Source organism: Microtus pennsylvanicus, unplaced genomic scaffold (genome assembly GCF_037038515.1).
Source record: "Microtus pennsylvanicus isolate mMicPen1 unplaced genomic scaffold, mMicPen1.hap1 Scaffold_51, whole genome shotgun sequence".
NCBI classification, from domain to species: Eukaryota; Metazoa; Chordata; class Mammalia; order Rodentia; family Cricetidae; genus Microtus; species Microtus pennsylvanicus.
Genome location: NW_027460985.1, coordinates 41,664 through 58,979, shown reverse-complemented (window position 1 = coordinate 58,979; position 17,316 = coordinate 41,664). Strand labels below are relative to the sequence as shown.

Below are 17,316 nucleotides of genomic sequence, written 5' to 3'. Positions count from 1 at the left end.
TTCTCATTAGAGGCTTCCCTCTCAGTTGACACTGTGGTAGGTCGACATTAACACAAGGACAGCCACCATGTCTGTGAGGCTTCCATTTCTGGAGGGAGCTTTTATAAAATGAACAATATACAACATGAAGAACTTGATGTTCTCTGCAACCTTGATGGAGGTGATGTACTTCAGAAAAGAACTTCTCATGGTCTTCCCAAAGGTGACTCCATTGAGATAAAGACAGTAGGGAAGGATGCAACACACTAACGTTTCATTTTACCCTAGAAGTATAAATGATTCCTCAACACAAATATATGTCTTACAAAAAGCCATGGGAACCACTGCTGTATGAATTAGTGTCTTCGTGGGAGACACTAATGGACAATGGTAAAGAGTAATGGTAAAAGATAAGGATATCTGAATAAACCATGGATTTAGTAATTAGGAATGCCTTGATTGGCTCAACAATTGTGACACATCCACTCAAAATCGTAACAAAAGAATCAACCAGGTTCAGGGCATTTGGGAATATTCTGTCTTATTTTTGCAACTTTTTCGTAAAATAAATCTCTAAAATTAAAAAAAAATTCTTCAAAGCAAGTGGCCTTAATGGTGGTTTGGGGCTCTTAATGCAGGGTATGTGTCACGCTGAAGATTATGGATGGCCCATATATGAGATTTAAGGGTGTCTGGTTTATCCCCCACTTGGGAATATGCTGTATTAGTTTTAAATTGTAATCACTATGGTCAAAATCAAATTGAAAGGCTTTATTTAAGTTTCCAGTTTTAGTCCATCATGTAAGGAAATCAAGGAAGGAATCTCGAAGCAGAAATCAAAGCAGAGGTGTAGCAGAATCATAAAAACCCAGAGGCAGGTATTGGGGTCCAAGCTGAAGATCAGAAATACAAAGCAGCCAACCACCTCTACCAAGTCTTCAGACTCAAGGTGATGATCCTGTCTCCACAAATTATCAGACTCCACACTCCTGAGTTCCTGTCTCTCCCCCTTTATATTCCTCTCTCTGCTCTTCATATTGCTCCTGTCTCCCCTTCTCCAGTACTGGGATTAAACATGTGTGATTCCCAAACACTGATATCTGTTTCTGGATCAATCTTGTATAGCCCAGAATAGCCTTGAACTCAGAGACTTGCCTGCCTCTGCCTCCTGAGCACTGGGATTAAAGTTTTGCTCCCCCCCACCACCACCACGGTCCTGTATAGCTGAGGAGTGTGGCTGCTTTGCCCGCTTATTTTCAGGCAAGCTTTATTCATTTTAACACAAATATACCAGTATACAGAGGCCATGGCAGGAATGCTGCTTACAGGCTTGCTTTCCACGACTTACTGAGCTTCCTTGTTACACACCCTACCACCACCGGCCTGCTGATGGTTCTTTATACAAGGGCATTTAACCTGGAGTGGGAGTTATTAGACTCTCACCGAAGTATTTCCTTGTCATCTGTGTGTGATTCTGACCCAGTTACTTGTGTTTCTGTAGCCTCTGGAGACACTGGAGTACTGAGAGTGTGAACGGTCGACTGACGGGCAGGCACTTCCATCTATCTGGCTACAGAGAAGGAATCTTTCCTTGCTGCAGTCAGACTTTCTGTGGTGTCGCTGCTTTGCTCCTGTAAGTAACTCCTCATCTGTTAGCTGTAAGTTTTAAACTCTTTGGCTCACCAACTTGGGTTTTGGTGGAATAATACCTTGGTCTTTTGGAGCCCTAGCTGATTTGGAAAACACTTAGAACTCAGGATCAAAGTCAAAGTTTTCAGAATACACCCCCGCCCCCACCTTTTTTAAAAAATATAAATCCACTTTTTAAAAACCACATTTCTAACTGATTATTTTGTATCCCAATTAAAACTTCATCCTAGGATTTGAGGGGAAAGCTCAATTAACAAGGTGCTTGATTTGCAATCCCCAGAATCTACATAAAACTCCAGTTGTGGAATCCCAGCACAAAACTGTGGATACGTAATGTTCCTGGGGTTTACTGCTCAGACAGCTTACCCTATTTTGTGAGCTTCAGGCCAATGAAAGACTCTGTCTCAGAAAAAAAGTGGACAAGACACGAGAAAACACACTCAAACCTGTATATAGGCATCAACCTCAAATGTGCAGAGACACGCGTGACTGTGCACAGACACACGTACACACACACATTTGATCATCTGGTGTGGAGGTTCTCCTTCCTGGACACATCAGGAAATCATACTAGGAGCTTACATACCACACACACCACTACAACCTCACAATACCCCCCCACCCACACACACACACACAAACACACAGAGCGAGGGAGAGAGAGTGAGTGAATTTTGGATCTTATGCTCAAATGCTAATTTGATTTGCCTGAAAGGAGGTTCAGGTATCAGTGCTAAGAAATCAGGTGATACTACCCTATCTAATTCAGGTATCAGTGCTAAGAAATCAGGTGATACTACCCTATTTAATTCCTGTCTCCTGACCCTACTTCCAGTTACCTCACTGGTTTTTCTTATGAAGCAGAGAGGATCTCTGTTTTTCTCTGGTCTTGACCTTAGCAGCACTCTTTCTTCCTTTCTTCTTTTTGTCTGTCTTTCCTTCATGCATTTCTTCATTTGATCCTTCTTCTTTTCGAAAGGGAAGAATTCCAATAGGATGCAGTAGTTGGTCAAGTACTCAAGAGTGTAAGCAGAGCAATCAAAGAGGCAAGTAATATAGCCAATTCGAGGAGCTGAAGACTATGGAATGAGAGTTTGTGCAGGGAGGGTGATCTGTGTATGAGATGGGATTCTTGGTGTTGCCAGTCCGAACTCAGTGACCTTAAATGGAAGGGTCCTTTAACTCTTCTGGGTTTAATGGCGAATCACTAAAAATTTGTGGTCACTGCAGTATTGGCAATGGGGTATTACATTTATTTGGGCTTCCAAGAGAGATCGTTGAGATTTAGTTATGGGAAAGCTCCTTTTGACTCGAACCCTTCGCACAAATGCCTTCTATAATTATGTGGCAAATACATGATGGCTTCAGGATATAGTACAGCTCGGTAAAGGATTCATGCCATGTGTGTTGAAAGAGGACCAATGACTCATAAGATGTAGATCATACTGTAATTTATATATTGTGGAAGAAGTTATTGGCATTTTTAAGTGATTTTAATGTTGGTTGTTCACCAAAGCCAGGGTGTTTTTTAGAAACAGCACGGATGAACACATATTGTTTGTTCTCTGTTTGGCTTCACACTCAGAAGCATTGAACTCATTTTGAGGACTGAACGAGTTTTTGAGGAGCTGAAGGCAATAGAATGAGAGTTTGTGCAGGGATTGTCATCTGTGTATGAGATGGGATTCTTGGTGTTGCCAGTCCGAATTCAGTGACCTTAAATGGAAGGGTCCCTTAACTTTTCTAGGTTTAATGGCCAATCACTAAAATTTGGGGTCAGTGCAATATTGGCCCTTGGGTATTACACTCAGAGGCATTGTACTCATTCTGAGGACTGAACGAGTTTTTGAGGAGCTGAAGGCAATAGAATGAGAGTTTGTGCAGGGAGTGTGATCTGGGTATCAGTTGCCAGTCCGAACTCAGTGACCTTGGATGGGTCCCTTAACATTTCTTGCTTTAATGGCCAATCACTAAAATTTGGGGTAACTTCAATACTGGCACTTGGGTATTAGAGTTATTTGTGCTTCCTAGGGAGATCAGTGAGATTTAGTTATGGAAAAGCTACCTTTGTATCAAACTCTTCTTACAAATGCCTTTTATGAGTATATGGCTAATACTTGCAGGCTTTAGGATATGGTACAGCTCGGTAGAGTAATCATACCATGTTTTGTGCTGAAAGAGGACCAGTGACTCAGAAGAATGGATCATACTGTGAGTGATATATTGTGGAGAACTTTATTGCCATTTTATGTGATTTTAATGGTGGGTGTGCACCAAAGCCAGGGTGTTGATTAGAAACAGCACGGCTGAACACATATCTTTTGTTCTCTGTTTGGCTTCACACTCTGACACATCGAACTCATTTTGAAGACTGAATGAGTTTTTGAGGAGCTGAAGACTATGGAATGAGAGTTTGTGCAGGGAGGGTGATCTGGGTATCAGATGGGATTCTTGGTTTTGCCAGTCTGAACTCAGTGACCTTAAATGGAAGGGTCCCTTAACTCTTCTTGCTTTTATGGGCGGAGGGCGAACAGTGTCACACATAGACAGACCAACACACTCCCACAGTATTCCCTTACCTTGACTGAAACTGGTGACCTCCTCTGAGATCCGCCTGCTTCTGCCTCCCGAATGCTGGGATTTAAAGTGTGCATCACTACCACCTGGCTTCTAATTGCTCTATATAAGAAACAGCTGAAGTCACTTATCAGGGGTGAAAGCTGAAGAAAAAACACAAAACCAAACAAAACATCACTACACTGAAGCTCCCTGTGCTGGTGGGGTGGAGGGAAGTTCATCTATTCCCGCGGAACTGAGGCATTGGGTCTTTTGACATGGTGGTGTCTATATGTCTAAAATACACATGCAAGGCTCCCTCGGTTCCCCCTTCCCCAAACCCAAAACAAGAACCAAACGCCATTAGCATTAGTAAATATCTAGTTGGTGCACTTCAGAACAGCCCCTAAAGGACTCCAGAAACCGCATGGGTGGTGATTTGGGACCAGCACGGAAACATCATTGTGAATGATGCACAGGACTCCGTACCTCACTCTCTCTGTCCTTCGAACTTCATTTAAATGGAAGACCCCACATTCGAATGCCTAATCCAGAAGTCTCTTAGCTCTGCTATCTGGAACTGCCTGGCCTTGAACTCAAAGAGATACACCTGCGTCTGCCTCCTGAGTGCTGGGATTAAAGGCCTGCGCCACCACCACCCTGTTCTCTCTTGGGTACTAATCGCGGCTGGGGTCCGGGGGAGGGGCCTGGGTTCTCCCCGCGGCGTGTCCGCACGTGTGGGCGCCCCGCCCCCACACCCCTCGTCGCGGAGGGATGGCCGCGCCACTCCCCGGGGCTCTGGACTACGTCTCCCATGATTCCCTGCGGCGGCCATTTTGCCTGTAGTCCGTGAATGTGCAGAATGCAAAGGGAACTCGATTTCCCATGATGCCCGGGCCCCTGTGGCAAAATAAAAAATGCCGAAATATTAACAGAACAGTGGATAAACAGCGGAGAAAGCACCACCTGTGACCTGCAACCGCCGCTGGAGCTGGTACGGGGCGCGGAGGGGGCGGAGGGTGAACAGGGTCACACGGTGCTGAGGGAGGGCGCGGGGCGGCAGCGGAGAGGCCCAGAGGGAGGAGCATACCATGCCAGTGTCAAAACCCCATTAAGTCCTGTTGTGCCATAAAGGTGTACTTAGGGCGTGGCTAGAGGTGGGGCATCACTAGGGCTGAGCGGGGGCCCACCTGCGAGCAAGGCCCTCGTGCTCGAGCCAGGTGTCCCAATTAGCCGACTTATTTTTGCTGGAAGGGCAAGCTGTTTGAAAGCATGGTCCTCCAGTGAGGCGCGGGGTGGAGCTCAGCGCAGCACTTGTGCTGTCCCCGTGTTTGGGATCCCACTGTACCTTCTGAGCATGGCTGTGGTTCTGACTTGCTCCAGGTTGGCTTTTCTGATTTCACTTATGGCAGAAGTCACTCGAAATCAAGAGGGGCGATCCAGCATAGCAGGTATCAACCTTGGCTTCATCTTGGACCATACTGGACACTTTTTAAAGTATAGGTGACTGGCCCCACCCACCCCTTAGATATTATGATGTGCATGGTTGGGGTGTGACTTGGGCGTTAAGGTTTTGAAAGTTCCCCAGATGATTTCAGTGTGTAGACAAAATGGAAAAGTGGCCGTGCTTAAAGAATTTTCCACATTTGGTCCACAACGGGGTGAATCAAGATGAATCTCACCTGCCTTCTCCCTGAAGAGGATAACTAGGGTCGAGGGAAGCGACAGCAGAGGCCTATTAGAAATTAGTAATCCTGGCACAACAACTCAGAAGGACCACTTGGTAATATGTTGGGTCATTCTTGAGTTTCTGCAATATTTATTAGTTTTTAGGAAGGGACGGGTGGTTGGTAGTTATGCTACCTCTCAGACATCTTTCGTAATGCAAAAGTGCATTCCATGTAGCCATAACAACAAGAGGGAGGAAACTGATCTCTGAACTAGGTGGTTTTCTTATTTCAGCATAAACTTATATTCTAAAGTCATTTTCTCGATGTCACAGTTGATGAAACCTAAGCAGCATGCATGCCAGGGTTACTGATTTCTAACAGGCCTCAGTTGATGCTTTCTCTTTTACAGTTTCCCTCCAAAGGAAATAAGGTAGCTATTCTGAGGAGTCCTCAAAGTGCCCGAGTTTCTCCATTACTTTTAGCAAATGGTACCCTTGCTCTGTCTACAGGACAACATAATTAAAATTGTCTTCTATATAATTTAGCAGTAGAAGGGACTACCTCACACTTTGTCTTAGAAGTGAGATTTGGTTTTAAAGACTAAAAGAAACCTGTATGTGTGCCAGTAAAATGAAGAAAACATCGTTGAGAGATAAGGTCTCATTACATAGCTTCGGCTGTCTTGGTACTCACTACGTAAACCAGGCTGGCCTTGAACTCACAGACATCTGCCTGTCTCCAGTTTCCTGAAAACTGATCCTGATAGTTTTTGTCTGATCCCCATGTCAGAGCACCAGCACAGTGAAAGGCTCAACACGGTTGTGCAAGCACGTGTATCACTGAGGTTCCTAAGTTTTATAGCTGGGTAGGAATGTTGATTTCTCTTTTCCTTTGGCAGTTTGCATAGCATCTTCAGGTACTACTAGAGCTAGTCCTTGGGAAGGAGGCTTGCAGGTCAGTTCCAACTCTATTTCCCTGAGGTCTATGTCTGAAATGTGTAGTATCTTTAACAAAGGCACTGAAACTATATCAATAGCTATGTCAAAATGGAAAAGAATTTTCCAATAATAAAAATAGTGGGAAAGTTACAGTAAGTAAGGTTTTTTGGACTGTATAAACACTAAATTTCTGGATGTCAAGCAGCAGTTTTATGTTGAGGTATAGCAACTTAATATTAGGGGATCCTGGAAAAGTGACTAAAAGTTTGTACAGTTGAAGCACAGACAAATGCAGTCACCTTTAAAATGTGTAAACTCGTGATGAAACATTTGAGTACTGAGACTGTGACTCAGTGTAGAGTATTTGTTTAGTATGGGTGAGACACGGGCTTTGTTCCTGATATCCCCCAACAGTCCTTCGGTCTTCCTTTTGGTGCTTAAATTGATTTTCTTTTAGGAAGAGAAATTTCTGTTGCACGAATAATAAAAACCTAGAGATAGATATTGGGTTCAAGTTGAAGATCAGAAAAGCAAAGCAGTCAAGCAACTAGAGAGATCTTATCTCTACCAACTCTCAGACGAACAAAAAATATTCTACTCTCTGCCCAGTCATATTGCTCCTGTCTTCACCTCTCTCCATTAAAGGTGTGTGATTCCCAAAAGCTGGGATTAAAGGTGTGAACCATCACCACCTGGATCTGTTTGTGGATTGATTTTGTGTAGCCCAGGGTAGCCTTGAACTCAAAGAGATCCATCTAACTCTGTCTTCTGAGTCCTGGGATTAAAGGTATGTGCCACCACTCCCTGGCCTGTAGGGCTGACTAGGGTGGCTGCTTTGCCTTCTGATCTCCAGTAAAACTTTATTTATTAGAACACAAATACTATAACACTAAAAATGTCCAATGTTTTTGAGGATGCAGTGATCAAAAGAGATAAAAGTGTACAATTTATTAGCTTTGAAAAGCAGTATGCAATTTTTTGTAACTCTCTCAAAGGTCTTAGTGCTTGAACTCATAAATTCATTTTAGAAATTTGTCTAAAATAGCCAGAAAAACAAACATAAGAAACTGTGTATAGGGGCTGGAGGGATGGCTCAGAGGTTAAGAGTACTGATTGCTCTTCCAGAGGTCCTGAGTTCAATTCCCAGCAACCACATGGTGGCTCACAACCATCTGTAATGAGATCTGGTGCCCTCTTCTGGTTTGCAGCATATATGTAGGAAAAACACTGTATACATAATAAATAAATTCTAACAAAAAAAAAACTGTGCATAGCAAGTTTAAGCCCAGCATGGAATCATGAAAATGGATCGCTACCAGTTAAATACCGAATGTGAAAACATTCCATTTCTTCCTTCATACTGGACATTTCCATCTGTGTTTGGGGAAATCTAACAGTTGAGGAAAAGGCTAAGGGAAAGAAACAATGAGTGAGATCTGTGTGTTGTATTTTTTATTTTGCTCACAAGGATAGGAAAGACAACTTAAAAAGTAATGCAGCAGAAACAGTAGACTGGGGGCACAGAGGTGAGGGGGAGGGAATGAGAGGAGAGGAAGGAGGGGAAACTGCAGTCGGGCTGTAAAATAAATAAATAAAAGTAATTCAGAGGTTGTCATTACCATCAGAAACCAAATGTTTGCTGTTGTTATCATTCTGCATCATCCTGAAGTTAAACAGTCTGAAAGTGATCTTTGAAACCTTGGAAGATGGCTATAGAATGCTACAGGGATTACTCTGGTCACTTGTTGGTTAGTTGGTTTTTCTTCAGAGATAGGGTCTTACTGTGTGGCCCACGTTGGCTCGGACTTGATGCATTCACTTGCCTCCGCCTCCTAAGTTCTGTGATTGTAGACCTTCCCTACCCAGATATTTACATCTCCTGTTAGGTCTTATTAACGTACATGTTTTTCATGTGCAAAGAAAGTGATGTTTTCAAGCTTTGACATGATCCATTGTTTTTGAAAAAAAAAGTATAGATTTGACTTTTGTATACACAATTTTTGGATCCTACATTCTTGGCACCCAGGCCATTCTTGAGGAGCTGTGGTTATCTTTGTGATTTAAAATTTTGGTTTCACTTGCTATTTTTTGTTTGGTGTATGGTTTAAGGAGAAATAGAACAGTATCTCTAGCCTTAAAATGACAAGGAGTTGGGGCTAGAGGAGTGGTCAGCAGTTAAGAGCACTGGCTGCTCTTCCAGGGGTCCTGGGTTCGAGTCCCGGCCACCACATGGTGGCTCACAACCATCTGTAGTGGGAACGGGTGCCCTCTTCTTTCGTGCAGGCACACATGCAAATAGAAGCACTCACACACGTAAATAATTCTTCTAAAAATAGCAAGAAATTGGGCTATGTTTAAGATTAATGAAAACCTTAGTTAGGCAGTGTTCATTTTTACTTTATTTTTCCATAAAATTTCTTTATTCTCTGGATTGGTTAAACTAACTACTTGCTGCTGATGTTTTTTTTTTCTTTTGTACTTTTGAGACACGATTTCAATGTATCCTTGACTGTTCTGAAATTCTCTATGTTGACAAGGCTGGCCTTGAACTCAAAGAGATCTGCCTGCCTCTGCCTCTCAAGTGCTGAGATTAAAGGTGTGTGCCACTATGCCCATGCCCATGTCTAACTGCTTTAAGATTCTTTATAGTGTGTGCATGTGTGTGTATGGTGTGTGTGGTTTAGTGTGGTATGTGTGGTGTAGTATGGTGTGTGTCATGTGTATGTATGTGTGTGTGGTGTATTGTGATGTGTGTGTGTGTGGTGTGTGTATGTGTGTGTGGTTTAGTGTGGTACGTGTGGTGTAGTATGGTGTGTGTCATGTGTATGTATGTGTGTGTGGTGTATTGTGATGTGTGTAGGTATGTGTGTGTGGTGTAGTGTGTAGATGTGTGTGATGTGGATGGTGTGTATATGTATGTGTGGTACATGTGATGTAGTGTGGTATAGTGTGGAGTGTGTGATGTGTGTATGTATGTGGTTTAGTTGTATATATGTATGTGTGTGGTGTGTGTATGTATGTGTGGTGTGTGTGTGATGTGTGTGGTGTGTGTATGTGTGTGGTGTAGTGTATGTGTGATGTGTGTGGTGTGTGTATGTGTGTGGTGTAGTGTATGTGTGATGTGTGTGTGGTGTGTGATGTATGTGGTGCGTATGTGTGTGGTGTAGTGTGTAGGTGTGTGTGTGGATGGTGTGTATGTATGTGTGTGGTGTGTGTATGTATGTGTGGTGTGTGTGTGATGTGTGTGGTGTGTGTATGTGTGTGGTGTAATGTATGTGTGATGTGTGTGGTGTGTGTATGTGTGTGGTGTGTGTGTGATGTGTGTGTGGTGTGTGATGTGTGTGGTGTGTATGTGTTTGGTGTAGTGTGTAGGTGTGTGTGTGTGGATGGTGTGTATGTATGTGTGTGGTGTGTGATGTGTGTGTGATGTGTGTGTGTGATGTGTGTGGTGTGTGTATGTGTGTGGTGTAGTGTATGTGTGATGTGTGTGGTGTGTGTATGTGTGTGGTGTAGTGTGTGTGTGTGATGTGTATGTGTGTGGTGTATTGTGATGTGTGTGTGTGGTGTGTGTGGTGTATTGTGATGTGTGTGTGTGGTGTGTGTGTGGTGTAGTGTGTGTGTGTGATGTGTGTGTGTGTGGTGTAGTGTGTAGTGTATATGTGTGTGTGGTTTAGTGTGTGTGTGCATGTGTGTGTATGTGTGTGTGGTGTATTGTGATGTGTGTGTGTATGGTGTGTGTGGTTTAGTGTGGTATGTGTGGTGTAGTATGGTGTGTGTCATGTGTGTGTATGTGTGTGTGGTGTATTGTGATGTGTGTAGGTATGTGTGTGTGGTGTAGTGTGTGTGGTGTGGATGGTGTGTATATGTATGTGTGTGGTACGTGTGATGTAGTGTGGTATAGTGTGGAGTGTGTGATGTGTATATGTATGTGGTTTAGTGTGATGTGTATTGTGTAGAAATGTATGTGTGTGGTGTAGTGTGTGCGATGTGTTTGGTGTGTGTATGTGTGTGGTGTAGTGTGTGTATGATGTGTGTATGTATATGTGTTTGGTGTAGTATGGTGTGTGTAGTGTGTTTGTATCGTGTGTGTATGTGTTGGTGTAGTGTGTAGTGTGTTTGATAAAATGTGTGTATTTTTATGACAGATTTCCTTTGAAGAGAAATGAGAAAGAAACTTAGACATATTAGTGAACTGTCTTTATACAATTTTAGACTGTCTTAAGCATATTTTGTCCTAGTTCACTTACTACCTGAGTTTGTTTTAGTTTAACATTAACTGGGTGTGTGTCACAAAGACAGAAATTGTCCTTTAGACAACTTGCCGTAAGCCGTCACTGATTTCATCCTGAAATAGTGGACTTTTAGCGGTGTTGGTTTCTTTCGTGGACCCGAAGGCTTCGAGATTGAAAACATTATGAGTATCATGTGATAGCAGCATTCATGTCCTTGTTATTATGCTTTGAATTTTTTCCTTCTTTAGAATGTTTACATTCCCTATTGGTATTGACTCCATTTATAAGATTTGGATTTATTAGTAATATTGACTAATATATCTAAAGTCTTCATAAAATCGCTTAGATCAACTTTTAGAATTTCATTTAAGTTAACTCATGGTTTCTAAAGCAGCAGTGATTTTATTTAAGTCCTAGGAGACATAGAGCTATATCTGGACTCAGCTTTTAGTTGTCACATCTAGAAATGGGGATTTTGGTGATTGATCATTGGAAGGCAGAATCCTAAGATTCACAGGCAACTATAACATGGTTCTTTGGGCTATATATTTATAGTACTGAGAATTTAAAGTCCTGGTTTAGTGTAACAACGTTATTCAAAAGTAAATACTCTTTACGTATTAACATTGTTAGTAGATATCATACTGAACTTTATTTTGGACCTTTATTTTTGACAGACAGGCTACAAGGACATCTGTGTTGTCTAATGGACACAAACTTTGGGAAGTTGTGGTTTATAATCTGCTGGCTTGGGTTTCAGCCTGTCTCTCTTGTGCATGTTTACGTAGTGCAGCTTCACAGATGTTTAAAGAAAGACATCATAAATGCTTTTGTAGGTATTTAAAGTTAGGTACCAAACATCATGATTTAATCGTAAGTTTTTAGTACTTAGAAGCATGGTGTAAGGGTTTAAATTAAGCGTTGTCACACCCGAAGGCTATCTGCTTGCTTGTTAACACATGGGGTTTGGAGAGGCCGGAACATGCCAGAGCCTCTAACCTCATCACTGGAGTAGCTGGTTGATGGGACAACAGTTTGGTTGGCTGTTTGGAGATGGAGATTCGTGGGGGTATTTCTTTTTTTTAAATATTTATTTATTTATTATATACATATAAATATTTATTATTTATTATATTATTTTTATATACATATAAACACCAATAAATATAAATATTATTTATTTATTATTTATTATATTATTTTATATACATATACATATAAATATAAACAAATATTTATTATTTATTATTATTTATTTATTATATACAATATTCTGGTGCCCTGAAGAGGGCACCAGACCCCATGACAGATGGTTGTGAGCCACCATGTGGTTGCCAGGACTCGAACTCAGGTCCTCTGGAAGAGCAGGCAATGCTCTTAACCACTGAGCCATCTCTCCAGCCCCTCGTGGGGGTATTTCTGTGAAGTGATGCCTTGCTCTGGCTTCTTAGCTCTCAGTTACTACTGTCTGTTGGCTGAGTAAGCAGCCTTCTCTGCTATGTGCTTCACCCACTACTTTTTTGTCTTGTCTGAGGCCCATACTGTAAAGCCATCTGATCATGGCTCTCTGAAACCTTTAGTCATTTTAGGTTCCTGAAGGTATTTTGGTACAGGGATAAAAAACAAATAGCCATATTTTTCATTATCTTTAAAAAATTACAACCTTCACTCATGAGGCAGAGGCAGGGAGATCTCTGTGAGTTTGCTGCTAGCCTGGTCTACAGAGTGAGTTCTAGTACAGCCAGGGTTACACAGAGATACTCCACCTCAAAAACAATAATAACAAAAAATCCAAACAGACAAAACAACAACGACAAAAAAACCCCAACAAAACAAAAAGGTTCAATCTTGAATTTGGGAGTAGCTCAGTAATAAACACCTGACTTGCATGGGAGTGGCCCCAAGTCCCAACCCAGCAAAAAGGAAAAAGAAAAACGATAAATGAAAATTCCTAATGTAAAACTCCTATATTTTAAAATGAGATGACTAAGAAAAATAATCTATAAAGAGGAATACAGGCCGTTTCATAATTTTGTTTAAACACACAGTGAACTTCGATTTTGTTTTTGTTTTTTTATTAAAAAAGCCTGGAACTTTTAAACACATGTATAGGGAAAGAAGGCCTTTTAAACATGTTTAAAGTTAGAAAGCCTTTTTTTTTAAAATAAGCCACAGTGGCAAAGTTCTTTAAAAATGTCTCTTTTTTCTGGTACAGAACTGAAAGGTCCAAATATAACTTTTCCCACATATGTGAAGAGTTCTAGCTTTTAGCATTCCCAGAAACAGCAGAGTTTAACATGAAAAATCATTTTATAGAATTTTGGAACAAGTGGGTTCTTGTCATGGACAGAGGCAAAACAGACTTAGAAATTGCTTGCAGTTGATGCTTTTAGGGTAAAACACTTCTAGACTTTAATTACATCATTTATGTCACCACTTTCTTGCCTCTAAGCTTTCCAGAAATTAGAAAAATGATGAATTTTGCTTTATCAAGGGTTGCTGTTTGCCTGTGACCTAGGTTTGGCTTCAGAATATCTGAGCTATAAGGGAAAGGGTTTATTACACTGGTCAGTGACTCTGTAATGGAACACATACAAGTAACACCATATTTTGGAAAAGAACAGGAAGTGCTCTCAGAGACTGGAAGAGTTTCTACTAAAATGCCAATATTCCAGACTAGAACCCTGTGTTCCCCTAGGGTGGAATGGTAGAGCTGGGAAGGGCTGTGCTGGCTTAGTCATTTGATTTCTGCTCATCTAGTTGGGGAACTGCTTGAGGCTTAGCTGGGCAATTCTAGCTATTGAGGGATTCTGGGCAAGCCTAACAATCAAGAACACCAGTGGGTAGTAGATTGTGAGCAAATAGGGAGCCAATAAAGAGCCACGAGAGTTGTTTTTTTTCTTCCCTAAATTGGTTTTTTTAAATATTTATTTATTTATTATATTATTTATTATATACATATAAATATTTATTATTTATTATATTATTTTTATATACATATAAACACCAATAAATATAAATATTATTTATTTATTATTTATTATATTATTTTATATACATATACATATAAATATAAACAAATATTTATTATTTATTATTATTTATTTATTATATACAATATTCTGGTGCCCTGAAGAGGGCACCAGACCCCATGACAGATGGCTGTGAGCCACCATGTGGTTGCCAGGACTCGAACTCGGGTCCTTTGGAAGAGCACACAATGCTCCTAACCACTGAGCCATCTCTCCAGCCGCCTCTTCCCTAAATTGTATAGTTGATTTCTACCTCCAGTTCTTATCCCACCTTCCTCTGAAGAGGTAACACTAACTACCAATATGGAATTGTGGTAACTGCTATTGTCTTGAATCCCAGCTAGGTGGTCCTAGCTATTGATGGACTCTGGGTGGCAATAATGAGCCCCAGTAGTAGGAAGTTTACAGGTTCTTTCAGTGTGGCCCCATATTTCGATATGGCACAAAAGCCATTAGCCCGGTCGGAGCTGATCACGTAGCTCTGCAGACAAGCTGTCTCTGCCCTGAACAAAAGCCAGGATGCCTGCTCCTAGCTTCTTTTGTTAAAATGTGGATTACCTGAGAAGAAATGTATGACTGAAGCTGATGACTTAAGAGTTCAGACGTTTGGTGCTTCCTTTCTTTTGTAATTTGGAAGGTGTCTTATAGAGATGCTAATTCAGGGCCTACCTGACTGCTAGATGCGGATGTGACTTGAGCCCCGGCACCTAGTAAAAAATCTGCCCCCTAGAGCTCAGGAAGGCAGTCTAACAGACAAAGAGCCTGTTCTACTCCCTGCTGTGCAGCGCAGCTTCAACTGAAAGAAAAAGCCAGATTTAAATTAAAGTAGCCTCTGAGGTAAGCAGGTTAAAATGCTTTTTCATTTCACAATTTTGCCTTTTTGTTAATAGTCTGCTGTTTGTAGGCAAGTGAATTTGTATCCAAGGTGGATTGATTTCAGTGCTGTGCCTCTAGTAAAGTTTAAAGTCAGAGATTGTGATGCATTCAGAAGTTCCTTGATTGTACAGGATTTTAAGATTGTTCAGGCTAGCCTGAGTTTTTGTCTTTTCTCACAAGGCTAAGGATTGTTTTTTCAAAGTCTGTGAAGAATTTTGTTACAAGTTTAATGGGCATTTGCATTAGATCCGTAGATTGCTTTCAATAACATTGTCAATTTTGCTATGATTGGTGCTATCTTTACAAGAGAATAGGAAATCTTTCAATTTTCTGATGGCTTAAATATCTTCCTTCAGAGATTTAAAGTTCTTGTTATACAAGTTTTTCAATTTGTGTGATTAGAGTTACTCAAATATTTATAATATTTATGAGTATCTCGCTCATGATATATGTAGAGGAGATTCATTTGAGTTGTTTTCAGATTCTGTGTATGATAAAGTAATTCTGCTATGAACATGGTTAAGCACATGTCCTTGTTGTATGGTTGAGCATCTTTTGTATATAGGCCCAGAAGAGATAGCTGAGTTTTAAAATGGTTTGTTGCCTAATTTTGTGAGAATTAAACAGCAGTGGAGGAGTTTCCTTTAAACATAAGTTGTGAGTTTTTAATCTTTGTCATGTTACAGAGATAAGAGTCTCAGAGTTGTTTTGATTTGCATTTCTCCAATGGTTAAGCATATTATATTTGGGCAATTTTTGAATGTTTCCAGTCATTTTAATTTCATATAAAGTTATGGTAAAGAAAATTATGAAATTATGAATAATTGGAGAGCTGGTACTGACCGGCTAAACATGCAATTACGAATTAGGAGAGCTGGTATTTACCGGCTAATTATGAAATTATCAATAATTGGGAAAGCTGGTTTTGACCTGCCAAACATGAAATTATGAAAATTGGGAGAGCTGGTTTTGACCGGCTAAACATGAAGTTACGGTATTAGAAAACTAAAGAACGGTATTGACTGATGATGTGTAAAAATCACGATTGTGAGTTGCTGCGGTTGAGATTTGGCTGAAAGAGAGATTGACTATGAATGTTGAGTTGATACGCATGCTGAGAAAGTAAACTCTGAATGATGTTCTGTACCAGCGGAGGAAACATTTTCAACTCAGGTGATTCTACTCTCCTTTAAGATAGGAGAATATAGTCTTTGGGAGCATAATTATACATGAAGCATTGTGATGCATCCTAACAAGTAATGGCTGATACACAGGGCCTAGAAAGTATATTTCTCTCCACTAATCTCTTTACAGAGGTCGGCAGTCAATGACGGGTGTGAGGCTTCTCCCCAGATGCCTAAGACAGGGGCTTGCATAAAAGATGCCTGCTCCAATGACGGGAAAATTTGGGTAAATGAGGACTTTGCCCAAGTCAGGCGCGACATATCTGTCTTGTTGCAGAAGCAAAGGGTTTATTAAAATTAATAAGAGGGTGGATTGTGGGCCCATATTTCGATATGGCACAAAAGCCATTAGCCCGGTCCGAGCTGATCATGTAGCAATGCAGAAAAGCTGCCTCTGCCCTTAACAAAAGCCAGGATGCCTGCTCCTAGCTTCTTTTGTTAAAATGTGGATTACCTGAGAAGAAATGTTTGACTGAAGCTGATGACTTAAGAGTTCAGAATGCTTTGCTCATTTAAAACATCTGGGTGATCAGAAAATTAAAACCAAACAGAAGCATTTCTTGTTTTCTGTGGGACCAGGCAGACCAGAAACAGGAAAAAGTGATAAGTAGGAGAGGGCTGTAAGGTCCAGGCTCTCTTCATCATAGCTTAGACTTTCAGTGGAGAGAGTCTTAGGTGGTGATAAGGCCTGAGTGAACAGTCTCTCTTTTAGCCTTATCACCTGGCTACAGGCTTCCTGGGATGCAGTTCCTCTCATTGTCCTATGGACTTCTATAGTGTTTGTTCCCTGAATGTAGCATTTTTGCCTAGTCACTATTTCTTTTAGTCTTCTCAGACTCCTACTTCTTTGAGTCTCTTGCCGGGCGACAGTATAGTAGACGCGTGCTGCCACCATGTGGCTAAATTGTGCAATGACACATTTTACAGTTCTGGATGGCTGGCTGTCAGGTCTTGAAGCTCAGCAATATACTCTTGAGCTCAGTGAAGCTTAGGGCAGTAATTGTCAGAGTTTTATCTGAATCGTACCCATGGAATTCCTGAATAATCTTACGATTTTTATGTATAAATTCTCTGGTGCTGAGCTACAAGAGCCAGTGTGGTTCATCTTCCCCTGGCTATGTGGAAGTTAGTGATCAGATGCAGATTTCTTTATATTCTTGCCTGGTCCTGCATCAGCCAGTGTGCTCCAGCATGATCTG

At 41.1% G+C, this 17,316-nt stretch overlaps 1 protein-coding gene across 11 annotated transcripts in view; it reads left to right on the top strand.

Annotated features, from left to right (window-relative positions):
• The window catches only part of LOC142842305 (serine/threonine-protein kinase DCLK2-like), a 220,459-nt gene that overhangs the window by 181,061 nt on the left and 22,082 nt on the right, over window positions 1-17,316 (top strand). For 10 of the 11 annotated variants that reach the window (XR_012909284.1, XR_012909286.1, XR_012909287.1 and 7 more), the window contains one exon: window positions 1,481-1,612. The gene's annotated coding sequence lies outside the window, so the exon portion shown is untranslated. Of the gene's footprint in view, window positions 1-766; window positions 1,153-1,480; window positions 1,613-17,316 lie in introns of those variants that run through there. The other variant, XM_075959120.1, reaches the window with a different exon arrangement.